At 50.0% G+C, this 18,696-nt stretch overlaps 1 protein-coding gene and 1 long non-coding RNA gene across 25 annotated transcripts in view; one reads left to right on the plus strand and one right to left on the minus strand.

Annotated features, from left to right (window-relative positions):
* Positions 1-18,696, plus strand: part of ZNF536 (zinc finger protein 536) — a 530,657-nt gene that overhangs the window by 103,302 nt on the left and 408,659 nt on the right. The gene's annotated exons all lie outside the window — the stretch shown is intronic.
* LOC146402314 (uncharacterized) lies at positions 3,950-9,412 on the minus strand. Its single transcript, XR_014805077.1, has 2 exons — positions 8,948-9,412; positions 3,950-8,743 (listed from the first exon to the last, which is right to left on the minus strand). It is a non-coding gene; the product is annotated as an uncharacterized LOC146402314 (long non-coding RNA).

Raw genomic sequence — 18,696 nt, forward strand, 5'->3', positions numbered from 1 at the left:
TCAGCTTACAGGGAATATTTTTGCTTCAGAGGAATGCGGTCCTGCTTGCTGAAAACCTATCCTTTGCGCAGAATGCACGCGTAATCCTAGGCCAACTTTGCCCTTTGAATAAAACTATGCTTAGTTGGAATTTTGGGGGAGGCGGGGGAGACAAAGATGGGGAGGAATCTATTTCAAGGCTGTTCAACAGACTATGTGTTTTTAGACGGACCCTCAAAGGGAGTAAAAGCAATGGCGCTGTGTTTTGTAAAGTGGGACCCACTGATACAGTAAAACATTCGTGAAAGTGGTGATTCGATTACATTTAAGAGAGCCCCTGCTTTATAGCCATAAACAGTCTCCTCCCTTTTTGTTAGAGCTGCGCCCGCAGCCTGTGGAGGTTCCCAGGCTGGGGGTCAAATCAGAGCTGTAGCTGCCAGCTCACACCACAGCCACAGCAACACCGGATCCTTAACCCACTGATCAAGGCCAGGGATCGAACCCATGTCCTCAGGGATACTAGTAGGGTTCATTAACGGCCGAGCCACGGCGGGAACTCCAAGAGTCCCCTTTTGAGCTGTCTTTTGGCCAGACCTTGGAAGGCCCAGGGATGGTGCAGACAAAAGTTTATCAGGCCCCTCTCTTTCGCTGCAGCAGAGGCACCGTTTGGAGCCACTCTAAGTTCTTAGGATCATGTCAATATTACCATTACAACACACACTTTTTAAAAATGGAGATTTATTACCGTGGCAGGATATTTTGCTCTGGGGCATAACTTAACGTACCGGGTCTACACTCGGGAGAGATACTTTCTCTACCAGGTTTCTGAAGAAAAATCAAAATTGATTTGGGTATTATTGAACGGTGCTACTTGATTTTCAAAAACTATCGATTGAGCAGAACCGACTAAAGGACTGCACAATAATTTTTTTTGAAAAAGAGTTTTGGCTGATATTTTATCATATCGTGACTTAAATGAGATGGCGTATTTGAAAATACTTAGCATCATGCCAGGTATACAGTAGGCAAGCAATAAAAATTGCTTTGGCTCTGTTTACTGTGGCCACTCCCATCACTCTCAGCAGCACCACTACTAAGTTTTCTGAGTTGGGTACATTTTGGGTAATGTATTGCCTACGAGGCTCTGGGTGCCCACATGTTAAATATTTATTGTACTAAGTCTGATGCTGTAGACGTCTGTGGCCAATACTATTATGTGAAAATAAATTTGCTGGTGTAAAACAGAAGTGTCAGAACTGGGGCAGAAGCCCACTCTTGAGTAGTTGGTTTCCTATTCCTTGGGTCACGTGGGTACAGGCTGGTTGGGACTTGCGTTTTGGTGTTTCTTTTTTTGCTTCGGCCACCCCCAGGCATATGGAGTCCCCAGGCCAGGGATCAGATCTGAGCCGCAGTTGTGACCTACGCTGCTGAGGCAAGGCTGGATCCTTGAACGCACTGTGGCAGGCCCAGGGACCCATCCTATTGCACCACAGCGGGAACTCCAGGGGCCTTAGTCTTGTGTCAACTTTCACTCTGTGAGAACAGACTTTGCAGGTTTCTGGGCTTGGTGCGAATCAGAGGGACTCCGAAGACCCTTGCCTTTGCAGCTGGGGATTGAGGGGCCGGGTTTAAGGGCTTGAGGTCCCACCAAAGGGAGGTAGAGAAGTGACATTGCCACCCTGGGCCTCAGGCTCTCGTTTCCAGGAGGTAGACACAGGGCCCCCCTGCAGGGACTCTATGCTCCCTCAGACCATGACTATGGGACAGCAGCCTGGTCCTTTGCCCAGGTCATCCCTCCCCCACCTTTACCCTCCTCCCCAGCTCGTTCTCATCTTCCAGGACGTGGCTCCACTTTCCTCATGGCTTGCTGACTCCCACTCGAGCGAAGGATGCCAAAGAGAGACAGACCCACAGCTTTCAGAAAAATGAGAGCTCCACACAGCGGAGCATGGTAACAACCCGGAAAAGCAGCAGCTTAGCCAGTGGGATGATGGAACATGGGCGTGCTTGGGTTCCAGAACATTCTCTGCCCTTTAGGTAGAGTCATAATTCTAATGGTTTGAGGCCCGCTTAACAATGAGCCTCAACCATTTATTTACATTGTGACACTTTATCCCAGCCCATGATTAGCCTAATATTGTCTCTCTCTCTCTCCTATAAATTAAAGTCCCCTGATGGAAGGGGCCGAGTGGATCTTGCTCTGAGCTGAACCCTGGGATCTAGAACAGCACCTGAGGCACAGGAAGTTCTCAAGGAGCCGTGGCTGAAAGAGCACATGTGTCTATGCTCCATGTGTCTCCTCTTCCTGGCCAGAGCCCCGGTTTCATCTCTAGAGGACTGTGGACCCCAAGCATATGTCCGGGAGTGCCAGGGGACCCCTGCTTGATTCTGGGGTCCTCCTTCCTCGGTGGATCTCCAGAGAAAGAGCTGGGTGGGGAGCCTGTGCCCCCACTGGGGGTCCAGGTGGAGTTTAGCCTCTGAGACCAACATGGCATCTAGATAAGCGCGTCCCCTTCTTCATCTGCCTTGTCCCTTGTCTGATGCTATTTCTATCTGGAGCTTCTTGGATCATTCCTGGGTGACACCTGCTTACGGCGGCGGGCCTCCCTGACCCCTGGGCAATGTCCCTTTGTCCACCTTCTGCATTCGTTCCATCCGTAGCTTCCACTGTGCCTGACCTGACCTTGGCCTACACGCGAGCCCTACTTGTGAAGGGTCGCAGGCACACCCTCCCCCAGCCGGACCCCACCAAGACCCACCACAGACAGCCCCCCTCCACACACACGCACACACTCACACACACAGGCACACACAAATTAGTGGACCGTGTCTGTGTTGACACATCCATTTTCACCCTAATGATATGTTTATTTAACTGATGACTGCTGTCCTCATTAGGGACTCATTGTTGAGCCTGGAATAGTGATTATTTTTGCTGATATTCCTTTTCTGCAAAGATGATTTTTTAAAAAATCACTCTTTTGGTGTGTTATGAATCCTTAATGAGGATAGTTAAATTTAAAAGAAACCCCCAAACCACCCTTCAGGTTGAAAATAGAAGTGTCTGCACAAGCAGGCTGCTGATCTGCTGATTATTGATGGACCCGATTGGTGACAGACCCCCAACTTCAATGCAATGAGAGCGCCAGGCATCTGAGCATGGTAGCAACCAGGAAACGAAGCAGCTTAGCCAGGGGGAAGCAGGTGCTTGGGGTTCCAGAACATTCTCTTCCTCTGATGTTAGAAAGAGTCATAATTCTGACAGGTTGAGTATTAATCCCAGCATCCAGATTGGACCCAGAGCTGTGCATTTCTTGGCGATGGATGGACACTGAGGTTTATACAAGCTTATGAGCTGCATCCCCAGCAAGGCGCATGGACTTTCCAATGCCTGAAACCCATCTTTTCCCCTTGGCATTCTACGCAAAGGCTCACCTGCTTAGACGGGGAGGAAGACCCTGAGAATAGCAGTGCTTTGGCCAAGACTGGGCTCAGGGTGTGCTGTTGTGACATCTGCTTGGGGAGTGTCTCCCCTCCCACCGTGGGGAGGATGCGGGGTTCCCTCTGAAGCTCTTGTCGTGTCACCTGTGGACGGCGCCGACTGTGGCTGTGACGGTGCCACAGGGAAGCATCATCCAGTGGCTTGATTGTGGGGATGCTTTTATTCAAGGTGGGAATTCCAGGGGCTTCAGTCCAGTGACCAGCCTTTACTGATCTTCATAGAGCAGAGGGGACTGGGGGTGTGGGGGGAGATGGGGGTGACAAGGCAACAGGTGTGGCCAGAGCATGCGGGATTCAGCACAGGTGGGAAAGAACCCGGGACCTGATTACTGGTTCCAGCATTAGCAGTGGGACCTTAGACATGTCACTTGTCCTCTCAGAGCCTTTCTTTGCCCTTGTCCTAGGGGCGTGGGAATCAAAAAAAAAGATATGTGGTATCAGGATATACAGAAAAGTAAGAGGGTCAATATTTGGTTTCCTAATCCCTTTTATTCTGTGTTTTATAAAATTATAAATAACAGTATGTGCTTGGCTGATTCACAAATGCAGACTTATATCATAATAAATTAGACCTCGTGCTCAAAATAATAATAATAACAACACATGTCAGAGTTCCCATTGTGGCTCAGGGGGTTAGGGACCCGACTTTGTCAGTGAGGATGTGAGTTCAATCCCTGGGCTTGTTCAGTGGGTTAAAGATCCTTTGTTGCTGCAAGCTGTGGCGTAGGCCACAGAGGTGGCTCAGATCCTGCGTTGCTGTGGCTGCGGTGTAGGCCTCAACTGCAGCTCTGATTTGACTCTTAGCTCAGGAACTTCCATAATCCCACAGATGCAGCTGTAAAATAAATAAATAAATTAAAAAAAAAAGATAACCTGTGTCAGGGGCTCAGTTACGTCTTAAATCCCAATGATGGATGCTGCCGTGACAGTGCCAGCACCTCCTGGCCTGGCCTGGCAAGTGTAGCATCCTCTTCTCCTCAGGTTCTGGAGCTTCTGGAAGCCTGGTCCCACCCAGTCCCTCTTTAAGGTATGGTTCAGCCTTGCACCAGACTCGCATCAGCAAGCACAAGGTTAGAGCTGGGGGTGTCTGGTCACCAGTGCCCGGGGGCTCCTCCTCCCTGGCCCCTTGGCTCCTGCTCTCTAGGGCGTCCGTTCTGCCCTCAGCCAGCTCATGCAGAGGGGCTGCAAGTACCCCTTCCTGCGTGGCTGCCAGTCTACCTTCGTGCATGGCAGCATCTTCATCACTGGCTCTGCCCACGGATGGTGGCCTTTAAAATGTTTCTGCTCGTTCACTAACCACCTGGGCAGTAGAGTGTGGGCTTACTCTCTGCCTTGGTCCTGCAGGGGCCCCCTCTAGCTGCTGCCACCGTGGCTCAACCCCGGGCCACCCCACAGGCACTGAGAACCATGGGGCTCAAAGGTGACACCCACCCAGCTCTGTCTGTCCCCACCAAGTGAATATCTCCTAAATACAGATTCTGGAGGCAGAGCCATGGGTGGCCCAGGGAAGAGGTGACTCCACCCAGAAGCATGCATTCTGAGCAGACAGTGTGCCTGATGCTGGGTTAGGCTCTAACATGAGTGTAGGGCAGGGCTTGACCTTGGGGGACTCAGTCCAGCTGGAAAGATCTAGTGCGTTTTTGGTGGTGTATTCCTCATCCGGTCCCTTTACAAGGAGTTTTCCTCCAGGAGGGTGGGGACCATGTCTGATCGTGTCCTGTTGTTTCTCTGGCATCTGGCACGCAGTAGGAACTCAGGTAGCATTTGCTGAATGAATGCACGCATGCATGGGACACCTACTCGCGGAATGCTAGTGATGTTTGGAGGGGCCAGAGATGCGAGTTCAGGGTTTGCTAGAGGGACTGTATAAACAATTGCGATTGAAATTCAGAGCCTGGCCAAAGGACTCTTCAGGCTTCAGCCTCTTCGGAGAGGTGGCTCAAGATTCCTCAAGCTGATCCTCTAATCCTGGCTGGCACTTGCAGGCAAAGAGGAGAGAGAAGGGTGTATGATGGGCAAAGACTTGGAGGTGGGACCGCAGGTGTGCCCCCCCTGGGGCTGCAGGGAGGGTGGGTGGCTGGAAAGCGCTAGAGACCCTCTTGGCAGGGTCAGCAGAGGCCAGCATTCGCAGGCCCAGGCTGGAGAGTTCAGCTGTGACCTGTGATGTTATTTTAAGGTGGCGGCTTTTTGATATTTAATTATGAATGAAATTGCATTTGAGGACGGCAGCTGATGACGGCGTGTGGTTATGCTGTGTGGGCTGCTTTCAAAATAGCTCACCCCAAACTTCATTAGTGATTAGTTCGAGGAAAGTGCAGCCTGACCTGCCAGCATTTTTCATTATGGTCTGTGTTTTCAGGGAAGGCCTTCGAGGGCCCCCTTTTCTAGGCCTTGCTCTTGGAGGCTCACCCCCCGAGGACCCCAGCGTTTCTCCATGGTGGGCAGACCGTTGCCTTTTGTAATTCTCCTTTGGCCTTCAAGTGAGTCCTTTTTCCTGCCGTTTGAACTTGGAGCACCCTGAGGGGACCCTGACGGCCACCCCTCCCTGCCTGGGCAGCTCTGCGTGGCCAGGAGAGCCAGGGCTGGCGCTGGATGCTCCCAGCGAGGCTGCTTGGCCCATGGAGTTGGGTTGCTGAGTCGAACGGCTGGCGTCCCCGTCTCCTGACTTCTCCTAAATATGGTCAGTGTTTGTAGAAGCTCCCACCACCATCTGCGTGGACCGTAGCTTTCGGCTTGGCCCCCCCTCTTCGCTGGACTTAGTATAAACCCTCATTATAATCGAGATTAGCCTCAGTGAGAAGTACACATGAGTTGGCAACCACAGCAAATCCCAAACAGCATCTCCAGCGCTGGGATGAGCGTGACATACCAGTGCTGGTCCCGCTTCCTCTTCTGAAAAGCCCATTCCTGACACTGGCTGGAGCCGGGGCTACAGCCCCGGGTGGGGCTTCTCCCCGGGTAAGGCGCTGGTTCCGTCCTGCTCCAGCCAGTCTCCCCACGTAGGGGGCTCGGGTTTGCTCTCTGCGCTGCAGCTGGTCCCTGTTTGACCTTCAGAAAACTGCCCGATGTCTCGGAGCCGGAGTTTCCTGGTGTCCCTATATTGGGGATAACGTGAATAATAGAAATTAAATACTATAATGCATGAAACAGAAAGAACTTGGCATGGCGCTGGGCTCCCGGCCAAGAGCTCAAGAAATGTGAGCTCCTCTGCTTCCCCCCATGGTGGCTGTGACAGTGGTGGCAGGCAGGGTGGCCTGGTGGCTTCCAGGACGGAACCAGGGAATCCACTGAATTGAACTGTGGCTCTTTTCCTGGTTACTTAGCTTCGAGCCAGTTACTTGACCTTCCTCTGGCTCTGTCTCCTCGCATTCGTTCGAGAGCAGCGCTGATAGCATTTCCCAGGGTTGTTGTGAGGACTTGAACTTGGGCCGCAGTGAGGGGCGCCCGGTCCACCATGAGCCTTATTCACGTGCTAGTAGGTGTGAGGTCTTCCTGTTTACCGTTGTGATTCCTGGATTGTCATTTTAGTAGTTGTGCGATCTTGGGCTCGCGGGTCCGCCTCTTTGAGCCTCGGTTTCCCCACGATGACGCAGGGACTGGGTGCCCAGTGCAGGTTGCTGAATGCAGGGCCCCCGAGGCACAAGGGGCCCTCTCCCAGGCTGTGCTGCTTCGTAGCTAAGTAACCCTGGCTGATGTGTGGCTTCTGACGGAGGTGCTCGCGGGAGACCGAATGTGCCGCCTCCTCCTTTGGGTGACAGCTGTTTCCAGGCAGATGCCTCCCCCGTGTTCTGGAGCAGTGAAAAAAGGGGGGGAACGTCCCAGATTTAAATTTGGAACGTGCACGGAATCGTGCCAGCCTGCCTCAGCGCCGACAGGGCCCACGGGCTGGTTGTTCTTCGGGCCTCTGGGGCTCTGGTTGCAGGGACCTGACAACCCATTTGGCGGGGTCTGGGGTCTGGGATCTGGGCTGGGCTCTTGAACCCCAGTGCAACGGGAGTCCCAGAACAATGTGGGGCTGGGTAGGGCCACTGCTCGCCCGACTGAGGGGTCTTTCTCTCTGTCTCTGGTCTGCTGGGCGTGGCACAGGTGGCGATGGGTGCACACGAGGAGCGGTGGGCAGGAGTGGGGACTCGGGCCTGCTTCCCAAGGGTCCCTGCACCACGGCTGTCTAGTCGCACCATCAGCAGGCACACACCTTTGCTCACCTCTGGGCAGAGACCCGCCCTCTGATATACTGGCTTCCCACGGATTCTGGGGGGCCCCTGGCCCATGACAGGCCTCCTGTTAGGGTCCTCAAGACACTCCTAGAGATGGACGTCGCCACCTTGGGGTGACGGTGGCCCTCAGAGCAAGTGGCATTGCAAGGCCTCTGCTCCGCAGAGTGACAGGTGGGACGAACCGATGCCCTGGAGAGTGGAGAAGAGGTTGGCGGTGGGGAGTGCAGCTGCCATGCTCCCATGGGCCCCTGTGGATAGGTGGTGGCTGCGGACCTGGAGGCGGTCTGCTTCTAGAGGCAGGTTGGACCCCTCAGGCACCTCCAGCCCTTAAGTATTCTCTTCTCCCCAGATATCTGAGCCTGACTCCCACCCCGGGGTATCCCACAGTTGAGAGCTGGATGACCCTATGCCAGGAGGTCCCATGTGCATTTGTCACCCTGGGGAAGGCAGGTGGACTCCCAGCTGTATCTGCCTACAGCCCCTGGCAGCCTGCCCCCAGCCCCATCCCAGCTCCAGAGGGGCCCGCTCTCTAAAGGGGAGCTGTGGGAACAGGGAGACCCAGTCAAGTCCGGCCCTGGGGACTGGCGAGCCGTGTCTCACTCACTGTGAGTCTTTCCTAGAGGACCTGGAAAAGCCCCCAGCCTCCAACTGCCCTGTCTCTGGGGGAACAGGGATTAGGTGGCCAGCCCAGAAAGTCCAAACCCAGTCATCACTAGTATTCGTCAGAAGTGGCCTCAGGGGACAAGATGATACAGGTAAGAAAGGCCGCCAGGTGGCAATGCCTTCCCTGATGGGAGATTGCACTGGGCCCAGCCTGGGCCCTTGACTCTCTGTGTAGTGTCCTCTGAGCCCTGGATTTGTGCAATGTCCCTTTTAGTCTCCTCCCCTGGTCACCTCTGAATGTCTCAGAGACAAGCCTGAGTGAAGGACCGTTTTCTTGCCTCTTTGGGGAGCCTTTTCACCTTTTCAGGCATCTTCACATCGCCCCGGGCCAGGGCTCAGAGCAGCGGAGAAAGGGCAGTCTCTCAGCACTCGTTGTCTTATACCTGCAAATGTACGCAAAAGTGAGCCTGGATGCTTTATCTCAGTGTGCAATTTGCTGTCTATTTTTAACTTGTATATACAGGGCCCCAAATTCTGCGAGGAAGTAAGAGCGTATTGTGGTTGCAGATACACCATCGCTGAAGAACCTAAGATAATTGCCCAAATGACATCCTTTCTAAAATGTGAGGCTCTCCGAGAACGGGTACCTCTTGCAACAGGCGTCCTGTGGGTGGGTTTTCTGTCCCTTCGCCGCCACCACTGCTGCCGCGCTCTTCATTCCCTTCCAGCCGTGTCAGGAAGACTTGAGAAAAAAAATCCCACCATTAAAGACGTGCTCTTTGTTTTTTCAATCTGTGACCCCAGCCATCTCTTTAGCAAGCCATGGTTCAGTGAACTGGCACACAGCAGCCGTTCAGCAGTGGAAAAATCATAAAACAGATGGAAGCTTTACATTTTTGTTTAGTTTTTAAGAGCAGTTTTTATAACATCGCTTAAAACCATTCTGATGCATCATACTGTTTACACTCAAAGCTTTGTAGCTAAGATGTTTACAGTATGGGAGAATGTTTTAAGATATTTTATAGTTATGATATTTAGATAATTGGCAAGAAAAAAAGTAGTTTGTTGAGATTGCAGCGATGTTGGTAATCGCGAAGTAACTTATGAGTCTCGATAAATATGTCCAGTTTGGTGGAAAGTACAAACTCAGTTAAAACAAAACAACACAAGAGGGAATATCTTTTGAGTGAAATCATTTCCTTTTCTTCATCAAAAGATGACAGGCGGGGCCTTAGAACTTCCATTCGCGGGGCACCGCGCCCCGGCCCCAGAGCGCGCTGGCACTCCCTCTGTGATTGATGGCTGCGCCACATGGGGCCATGGCTATGCCACATGAGCTCATGCCACCACCACAGTTAATAAAGTTCACTTTTAGCAGGCCACCTCCAGATCAACCCCCAGCAGCCCCCCACGTATCTTTGTGCAGTAGAACTTGGAGAGTTTTTTGTTTTTGTTTTTTTTTTTTTTTAATGTCAGAGCAGTTATGCAGAGCTAAGATTTGGAACGCCCTTTTTTTTCTTTCTTTCTTTCTTTCTTTTTTTTTTTAACCGCCCCAAAATGGCATTAATCAAAAACAATAACTCCTTTTAACTTTCCTAAGTGCTCTAAAGGAAAGTATGAAATAATCTGTGTGTGGGCCACAAATGTGGAGAATGCAAACATTTCACAATAAACATGTTTAAATGAAAGTCCCTGGCAAGATAGTCTGAAAGATAGTACATGCTGGGTTAATTAATGCATACTCATAAAAATAAACCTCACTTTTAAGATTTGACCAATAAAAATCATTAGCATATTTGGATCAGATGACTTTATGTATACACTGAACTTCTCCCCGGCAAGTGGTCCTTGGAAGGCCTGGAAAACAGACTCCAGTTTAAAGTCCAAACTCCCCTTCTATCTGCTGTTTCTGTTTCCAGTACAGTGATACGATGATTTATTCGGGTTTTATCTGTTATACCTGCAATTGATCTGCTGGTGATGGGATTAAATTTATCATCATAGATGAATAAATCATAGTTAGATGGCCAGAAAAATGTTTAGTTGCATAAAAATGCCTATTGTTTGCTTACAAACACACAACGTTTGATTTTCACTATAATCAAATTACTACCGTGCATTACTTTTCACTCCGAGATGTTGGTATTTTTGCTCTATGAAATGGAATCATTTTGGCCAATGCACAAATACTATCTTTAAAAACAATATTTTCCTGAACTCGTACATTCAGACAAATGTTGACTTTGGGTGGTGGATTGCACCGTGCTCTGAGGTTCTGTTAAATTAGAAATCACATAATTTTCTACGCCTAATTACAGCATAGAAGATTCTGGTTTTATGTTGTGCTTATTGTATAGGAAAAGACAGACTGCTATGAAGGCCGCTTTGGTAGGGAACTCACAGTAAAACCAAACTCATTTGAAAAGAACTGAGATTGAAATTCATAAACTCAGGAGAAGTTAAGTTGTAACTACGCAGACAGTGAAATCCTGAACCTAAGATAATGCCACATTTCAAATCCTTCTGAAAATAAAAACAACCCAGCAAAAATTATTGAGGAAAAAACTCCAGCATGAGTTTAATTTTATCCAACTTTATTGGCAGCTTATTTTGAACTAATGTGCAATAAAGTTGCCAAGCAGAACAATTGAAAGAAATGAGAAAAAACATTTTTTTTGGTGGTTGTTCCCTTACGCTGTTGGTTTTAATAAAGAGGGTTGTAGAGCCCTAAACACCTGAATTGGTGATTTGGTTGGGGGTTGGCCAGAGCGCTGTGGCCAGGGCACCAAAGGGCGGGTGCTGGGCCATCCTTTTCAGAGGGATCCAGGGCAGCTGTCTCTAGGTCTGTCTGCTCTGTCTCCTCCCCCAGGGGACAGATGTGGGCCCCGGGGCAAGCCCTTCTATGGTCGCATCATTCTGGCTGGCCCGGGGCGTAAGACAAGTCCCCCTTCCTAAGGAAGTGCCTTTCACATGAATGTTTCTGGAGAAAAGGGCTTGTGAGTCCAAGGGATCCAGCTGATTATAAACAGTGCCGGCTTCAGACCCTCATTTTGTACCAGAGACTCAACATTGCCTATTTTAGAGAGCGTGTGTTTACGCCCACAAAATGAACCTCTGTGTGTGTGATGTTTGTCCTGAAGCCACACCTAGTGATTCCTGGGGTGGGCGAGCATCTCTCTGTGAGACCCACCCCAAACTCTGGAAATTAACAAGCTTCTCCTCCCCCAGGGCAGAGGGGGCTGGGCCTGGGGGATGGGGTGGCTGGGGATTGGGCGGGGGGGGGTGTCTGCAAGAAGGCCTTTACCTCGAGGGCTCAGTGCCCATCTGGAGCCAATGGTGGGGGGGCAAGGTGCACAGAGACCTGCTGACTGGGGGTCCCGGAGGAACGCCAGGCCCTTTGGGCAATGGGATTAAAAGTCCAACATGCACAGTTCCTGTCGTGGCTCAGTGATAACGAACCTGACTAGGATCCATGAAGATGCGGGTTCGGTCCCTGGCCTCGCTCAGTAGGTTAAGGATCCGGCGTTGCCGTGAGCTGGGGTGTAGCTTGCAGACATGGTTTGGATCCTGAGTTGCTGTGGCTGCTGTGGCTGCAGTGTAGACCTGCAGCTATAGCCCTGGTTTGACCCCTAGCCTGGGAACTTCCATATGCCACAGGTGCGGCCCTAAAAAGACACACACACACACAAGCACGCACGCACGCACGCAACATGCATGTGTGATTCTGCCCTGGAGAAGCCCGATAGCTTCCATCAGGTTTTTGAGGAAGTGCCTTTTTCATTTGTATCTGAGAAACAGATAAACTTCTGGAGACAGATCCTAAGATGTAAAAACTAGGAGATGGTGGAGAGTTCCCATCGTGGAGCAGCGGAAATGAATCTGACTAGGAACCATGAGGTTGCGGCCTCTCTCAGTGGGGTAAGGATCTGGCGTTGCTGGGAGCTGTGGTGTAGGTTGCAGATGCAGCTCAGATCCAACTTTGCTGTGGCTGTGGTGTAGGCAGGTGGCTACAGCTCTGATTCGACCCCTAGCCTGGGAACCTCCTTATGCCACAGGTGCGGCGCTAAAAAAAAGACAAAAAAAACACCACCTAGGAGACGGTAAGCTCTTCTTGGAGAAATTGGCTGCTGCTTCAGGACCGATGCAGAGGTCTGCTCCTGAGAGAGTCTTACCCACAGGGCACTGGGTTGGGTGTGGGGAGGAGGCGAGGTCGGTCACCCCCAAGTGCCTCCTACGAAGTGCCGCTGTTTCAGTACTTTTTAAGGTAATGTGTTGATGCGACTGCTGTGAAGGCCACAAGCAAAAAGCATTGGGGAAGTGAGTCAGGGCCTGGAATGGGGAGGGGGCAGGGCAAGGGCAAGGCCCAGCCTGGGCGTGCATTCCAGGGGCTGGGAGTCAGTGCCAAAATGCACCCTGGCCCCAACCCCGCCTGCGACTATCTCTCCTCTGGTCTCCCATCCTCGCAGCCTGTCCCCAGTGATGGGACTTGGACATGGCCACAGCCCATCTCAGACACCGTACTGGTTCCCTCTCTTGTGCCAACACTGACCCTTATGTCTCAAAAATTGATAGCTCTTGTGAATTACCTCCACCACTGCACCTGCCACACCCTAGGAGCCCTAGCTGCGTGGGTCCCTCTTCTGGGCCGAAGCAGACGGGGAGGGCTGTCTGTTTCCCCAGGCTGAACTCAGGGATTCAAGTTCCCCGGGGGCCAGGATGTCTCTTGGAGACCCCTGAGTTCCATCCCTCCCTGGACAGTTGGAAGGGAAGAGACTCTGAGGTTGCATGGTGAGCTAGTGGCAGGACTGAGTGGGGACGGGCTGTGGACACCTAGCCCTGCGACTTTGTCCCTGTCACCTTGTCCTCGTCACCTCCCTCCTCTGTTCAGTGTGTGGGGGACACCGAAGAGGTGGCCCACTCTATACAACTCCCCCTGCTGCTAGCTTATCTTTTAGCATGACAGCAACAGCTAACCACGTGCCAGCCACATGGTGTCATTCAACTAATTAATGACTGATCATCTCATTTCATTTAGTTAAGTCTGGGGACAACCTTGTGAGGTAGGTACTGCTTTCATCCCCATTTTACCGATGAGGAAACTGAGGCTCAGACAGGGTGCACAAGTCCATGGACAGAAATGTAGTGGATGAGGATTCGAGCCCAAACCACTCACCTCTAAGTCAGCTCCCCTGCCCCCACTCTGTCCCCCGATGCTAAGAGGGGCCTTCAGATTCAACATGGCTGGGCATTTTCTCTTTGATATTGTTAGGCATCTATTTTACATACTTAGATGGAGAATAAATATTAGTTTTGCATTATGGCAATGTTCTATAAAACTTCCATTTGAAATTAATTGATTTAAGGAAATCCGTGAATCAAGTTCAAGAACTCTCCTAACTAGTTAATGGTAAGCATGCTATGGCGAAAAGTGAAGGTAGCTCTCAAATGATTAAAATTTGGGCCACATTGTCCCCGACCTATCTAGTTAGGACAGGAGGAAAAAGGAAAAGGCAGTCACTCCCCATTTAGAAATTTCAGCTGAGTTTTTTGTTTTTTGGGTTTTTTTGTTTGTTTGTTTTGTTTTTTGCCTTTTCTAGGGCCATTCCCTTGGCATATGGAGGTTCCCAGGCTAGGGGTCCAATCAGAGCTGTCGCCACCGGCCTACGCCAGAGCCAGAGCAACGCAGCATCCGAGCTGTGTCTGCGACCTACACCACAGCTCATGGCAACACTGGCTCCTGAACCCACTGAGTGAGGCCAGGTATCAAACCCACAACCTCATGGTTCCTAGTCGGATTCGTTAACCACTGAGCCACGATGGGAACTCCTCAGCTGAGTTCTTGTCTTTACTCTGGGCGATGGCCTCTGACTCTGTCTAATGGCCAGTTGGTCGAAAGGAGAGCCTTAGGTGGTTCTCCTGACATGTGTCTAAGGCAGCAGCTCTTTATCCACCCTCAGGAGCTACAGATCCAGGAAGCATATGGTCTTCCTCAGGGGTCATGCTGGGGCCCTGATCCACCTGCCTCCATGGAGACGGGCCTCTAGCTTGGAATCAGTGACAGGACTGGAGGCAGAAGAAAGAAATGGGCTGCTAACTGGGGCTGAAAGACCACCAGGGCAGGAAGGCATCTCTCTAGTCCTGTGTGTGAACACCAGGTTGGCCAGGTATGGATGACTCTATTGGGGTTGGCATAGGGCCCTGCTGGCCACCAGGCATCTAGGACATGTATTTCTGTGCCTCCACGCCTGCTAACACAGTGTTAACAGTTTCCTGGCCATGGGATGGCCCCAGTCCCATGGTTCTCCAACTGGCTTCCATGGGACCCCTGGGCCCCCAAGAAGAAACTCTGGGAGCCAAGAGAAGGGGAGAACTTGGGGCTCCTCCTCCCTGCAGCTTTGGCATGAGAGAATGCTTTTCTCAGCTCATATGTGGTAAGAGTTCCTTGGAAAAAGACTCTGCTAGAAAATACCGAGGACCCACGGTCTAGACCAAGTTCTTGGTTCTGTAGCTGGGAAACCACATTCCTCAGAAGAGCAAAGAAGTGCAAAGATTGACTCTCTGCAGTCATTTTAAATAGGAAATGTCTGTATTTAGACAAATTGGTGGGGTTTAGAAGAAATAAACGATACACTTGAAAGGGGCCATGAGGGTTCCTATGGTTCAGGACCTCTGCTTCCAGTAGCCTGGCCACCAGCGCATTTGGTAGAGGTGAAGGACCATCTGGGAACAAGCTCCCTATAGGCAGGGGACCTGGAAGCCACAGGACAGAACTGTCCAGCAACACCATACAGGGATAGATGATAGCTCAGTGGTGACTGGGTTTCAGACCCTGAGCTACACACGTTCAGATGTTCAGATGTGTCATCTCCATTCTAAAGATGAAGAAATGGAGGCTCGAGTGATGATGCCAATTTTCACCATGGGTACTGGGGCTTCCTGGGTACTGGGTCTTCCTGGGCTCTGGTCCAGGATCTGTGCTCCTGATGGTTGTGGCTCCCACCTCCATCAAGCAGGTGCAGGATTGCACTAAGGCCGGGTATCTCCTGGTCAGGAACACCTGACTGAGCCCTCTCATCCTGAAAGTTCAGATAGGAGACAGGCATGTTTGTCTCCCTTCTGAGTTTGTCAGAGTTGGTGCAGAATCTCATTGGCTGCCCCATAGGTTTTTTTTTTTTAATTTCTCCAATACATTATCATTATTTTTCTACTGTACAGCATGATGACCCAGTTACACAGACATGTATACATTCTTTTTTCTCCCATTATCATGCTCCATCATAAGTGACCAGACAGAGTTCCCAGTGCTACACAGCAGGATCTCATTGCTAATCCATTCCAAAGGCAATAGTTTGCGTCTATTAACCCCAAACTCCCATCCACCCCACTCCCTCCCCCTCCCCCTTGACAACCACAAGTCTGTTCTCCAAGTCCATGATTTTTTTTTCTGTGGAAAGGTTCATTTGTGCCATATATTAGATTCCAGATATAAGTGACATCATATAGTATTTGTCTTTCTCTTTCTGATTTACTTCACTCAGTATGAGAGTCTCTAGTTCCATCCGTGTTGCTGCAAATGGCATTCTTGTGTTCTTTTTTATGGCTGAGTAGTATTCCATTGTGTATATATACCACATCTTCCTAATCCAATCATCTGTCGCTGGACATTTGGATTGTTTCCATGTCTTGGCTATTGTGCATAGTGCTGCAATGAATATGCGGGTGCCTGTGTCTTTTTTAAGGAAAGTTTTGTCCGGATATAGGGTTTTCTAGGTGTTTGCGTTCTTTGAGACGCAGGAATGAAGCCAAGGACAGGCGACCAGACACTTTAACCATAAACAAGACCTTACCTTACTCGTCTTTCTCTTCTATCTCGTCAGCCTGCTAGGTGGGCATGCTACAAGAGCTCATTATACATGTTTGTTCATTAAAAAGAGAGCAGGGGTATTCCTTCATTCATTCATAAGGTATTTTTTCATTTACATATGGATTTTCGCATTTACACATTAATTTACGCATATGTCACTTTTAAAAAACTCCATCATGATTCTGCCTCCCCATCCATCTATTCATGCATGACTTTATGCATTCATTCACTTAATCACCTGTTTCTTCATGCATGCATTTGTTAGTTCATTCATTCATTTCATTCTTTCAACAAATAAAACCCATTGAAGTTAGTTAAATTCCCTGGAGAAATGTGAAATAGTTTAATCCTGACCCAGTGTAGACTCTGGGCATCTTTGTCATTGTCGAGAGCAGAGGCTCATGAAGTTGGATTAACAGTGCAGGGGCCTTGAGGGAGTGTTGTTGGTCCATGAGAGGCACAGGCTGCACCCATCTACGGTGACCATGGGATCGAAATGTCACTCGTGTGCTGGGATCTTGGAGTCTTCCCTCCCCAAGTCTTCCTGTGGCCTGAGGATTCAGAGGGTCCCCCAGACCTCCTCAACAAGTCTTGTGACCCCGAGTCATTCTTGGGTTGTGAGAACTGGCAGGATGCTCTGTGGGGAAGCAATAGCGTGTTGAGTCCAGGAACCGGGGCTGCGGAGGGATGGTGTGGAAAGCAGGGGCCGTCTGTCCAGATGAACGCGTGAGGGGTACCCGTGCAATGGCAGGATGCGGTGAAGGGCTTAGTAGGAATAAAAAGGGTCCTGCAGAACTAGTGTTCTTTTCTTCCTCCACTGAAGAGTTTCCATCTGTTGTTGTTGTTGTTTGTTTGTTTGTTTGTTTAACTTCAAAATATCCTTGAAGGATGGGTAGGAGGATGCTATGGTGCTGGTTCTGAGATTCTGGATTTGAAAGCATGTTTAAAGTTTCCATAAACTTGAAAACGTAATCAAGAATGAGGTGGGATTTCTAGTAATAGTGGTCACATTGCCTGCAAGCCAGGCTCAGAATGAGAACGTTTCTCCCTTGGGCGCAAAATATTTGGGGAAGGCCCTGCCTCCCCCAAATGAGTGAGATTAGAAATTACCTTTCCTGGAGTTCCTGTCCTGGCTCAGTGGTAACAAACCCAACTAGTAACCACGAGGACGCAGGTTCGATCCCTGGCCTCGCTCAGTGGGTTAAGGATCCGGCGTTGCCTGGAGCTGTGGTGTAGGTCACAGATGCGGCTCAGATCTGGGCTTGCTGTGGCTGTGGTGTAGGTTGTCAGCTACAGCTCCAATTCAACCCCTAGCCTGGGAGCTTCCATATGGCACAGGTGCAGCCCTTAGAAAAAAAAAAAGAAAAAAAAAAAAGAAAAGAAATTACCTTTCTGTCAAGCTCTGAGTAGATGCTGTGAATATAGATTGGTTGTTTCCATCCCTTAAAGGTGGACTTTCTCGGTTTATTGAGATGGGTATTTACTCTCTCACTGAACCTTCCTTATTCTGCATGGCTCTTTCCTGCTTCCCAGACTGTGTCTTCAGTGTCTGGCTGCAAGGATGCTTTCGATAAGCAGAACACTGACAAAGGGCTTTCACACATACAGCCTGTATGGGGTACCAGTTGGCTCTAGAAGATGTGTTCAGCCTTCCCCGCTCTATGAATACGTCCCTCTCTGCAGGGAAGGCGGGGTGGGTGGCCAGCTGGAAGCTCATCCTGCCCCCCTTTAGACTGTACTTAACTGCTGAGGTGCTCTCCTCCCCCAGGTATTCCTGAATTCTCCAAGAGGACAGGCTCAGATGCCTGGGCTTAGCTATCTATCAGAACCCCACCCACACTGAATCTCAACTCATGGCCAATCACAAGTTCTTCCTATCGGCTGGTTCCCTTGATCGCCAAACCCTACCCTCGAGAAGGACCACAGGACAAGGAAGATCCACGGGCACAGATGTTTCTCTTTAGCCTTTATTCTCCATGCACCTCAGCCCCAACTCTGCCCTCTCCATCCAACCCTCCTTTTGCATATTGCTCCGCTTGATTTAGAATCCATGGCCATAAACACTCAGGGCGGCCAGCAGCATGGCCGGATATAATATTAATTTCTTTTCTGGTTTATTTGTGAAGGAGTCAACCATATAAATCACTTTAAGCCACTAAGACAGAAAGTGAAATCGCATCTTCAAATGGAGAAGTAGAGTGTGTTGCCATTAAAATCTAAGAAGAATACGTAATCAATGTGAGGCTCTTGATGTGGGTATAGTTTTGTTAACGTTGCTTTAGATTATGTGAAATGCTCAGAAAGATCCCCCCCCCCCCCGCTGCTCTGTTTTAGCGGAAAGCCCTGGGTGCCTATCAGCGGCTATCCTGATAGAGAAAGTCTGGTGTCTGCTGGACAGTCTCCTTGTAATGCCATTTTTCATGACTTGTTTAATTAACAACCATTTTTGACCTAGACTAGTTATAAAAGTGTTGCTGTTCTCTCCTGCTAAATTATGTCTAATGAACATATTTGCATGTTATCAGATAGAGC

The sequence above is a fragment of the Sus scrofa genome, chromosome 6 (assembly GCF_054392235.1).
Source record: "Sus scrofa isolate SSC_HxYL_T2T_F1_AM1 chromosome 6, Sscrofa_HxYL_maternal_Yorkshire_Landrace_v2.0, whole genome shotgun sequence".
Taxonomy (NCBI): Eukaryota; Metazoa; Chordata; class Mammalia; order Artiodactyla; family Suidae; genus Sus; species Sus scrofa.